Genomic DNA, 1,655 nt, shown 5'->3' on the forward strand with positions numbered 1-1,655 from the left:
TTAACTGGACTGGCTTCTTAGCTAGATAAATCATTGACAATTTGTTTTATCTATTTTTTGAGATTTTACACACAAGGCTGAATATCTTAAAAGTTCATATGCACATTACACTCAGTATATGATAAAACGCCCAAACTGGGAAGACTGCTAGAAATTACTGATTTGTAACATTCACCTTATCTTGTTTAGCTTTGGGTAGAAACTCTAAAATGTAAAACAAGGTAAGTCTTTTAGAAGAAAAAAATTATTACTGATAAGAGAAAAACAGGAAACATTTCAGTAGCCAATATTACTCTAAATTGCTATGCACCAGACAATTCCTTATTAAGAGTTCAGTGTTAAATATATTTTTACATAGTGCTTGTTTTGGCAGCACTTACACCTAAGTTGGAATGATACAGAGAAGTTTAGCATGGCCCCTGCGCAAGGATGACATGCAAATTCATGAAACATTCTGTATTTTATACCACGACGGGGTAGGATTCATCCCAGGGATGCAAGGATGGTTAAACATAAGGAAATCTATAAATGCAATACACTATATAAATAAGGCGAAATCTAAGTACCACATGATCATCTCAATTGATGCAGAAAAGACTTTTGACAATGTCCAACAATGATTCATGTTCAAAGTACTACAGGTAAGTGAAATAGAAGGCCTCAAATTCAACATGATAATAGTCATCTATGACAACGAAATGGCTAACATAATTCTAAATGGGGAAAAACTGAAACCTTTCCCTGTCAGATGTGGTACAAGACAAGAATGTCTATCATCACCCCTCCTGTTCTATATAGTTCTGGAATCATTAGTTAGAGCCTCTAGACACGAGAAATAAACATAATGAATAGTTAAATAAGTTAAATTATCATTATTTGCAGATGACATGATAGTTTACATGGAATACCCAAAAAACTCCACCAAGAAGCTGCTAGAATTGATACAGATATTCAGTAGCATGGCAAGATACAAAGTCAATACCCAAAAGTCAACAGTAGTCCTATGCACAGAAAACAAACACACTGAGAAGGAAATTAGAGAAACAATACCTTTTACAATAGCACCGAGGAAAATGAAATTCCTTGGTATTCATCTAACTAAAGAAGTCAAAGATCTTTTCAATGAAAATTACAGTACTCTGAAAAAAGAGATCGTAGAGGATTTCAGAAAAATGGAAAGATATTTTCTGCTCCAATATAGGAAGAACCAACTTTGTGAAGATGGCCATACACACAAAATTGTTGTTCCAAATTTAAGGAATCTCTTTCAAACTATGACCAACATACCTCACAGACCTAGAGAAATCATTCCTAAAATTTATATGGGACCAGAAAAGACCCAGAATAGCAAAGGCATTCTTGGGCAAAAAGGACAAGGCAGGAGTCATTACAATTCCTGACTTGAAATTATACTACAAACCTACTGTGATAAAATCAGCATACTACTGGCAAAAAAAAGACCTCAGGATCAATGGAATGAATTAGAAGATGCAGAGGCCTCTAGGAACACACTCAGTCACCTGATATTTGACAAAGAGGACAAACAGGATTACTGGAAGAAAGATATACTCTTTAACAAATGTTGCTGGGGCTGGTGAGATGGCTCAGTGGTCCAAGGCACTTACTTAGAACAAGCTTAGCAAAGTACAGGGACC

The 1,655-nt window shown here is 35.3% G+C and overlaps 1 non-coding gene across 1 annotated transcript; it reads left to right on the top strand.

Moving 5' to 3' along the window:
• Positions 1-357: 357 nt before the first annotated feature.
• On the top strand, positions 358-464 carry LOC111814578. Its single transcript, XR_002819533.1, has one exon. It is a non-coding gene; the product is annotated as a U6 spliceosomal RNA (small nuclear RNA).
• Positions 465-1,655: the final 1,191 nt, after the last annotated feature.

Source organism: Octodon degus, unplaced genomic scaffold (genome assembly GCF_000260255.1).
Source record: "Octodon degus isolate 3935 unplaced genomic scaffold, OctDeg1.0 scaffold00365, whole genome shotgun sequence".
NCBI lineage: Eukaryota > Metazoa > Chordata > Mammalia > Rodentia > Octodontidae > Octodon > Octodon degus.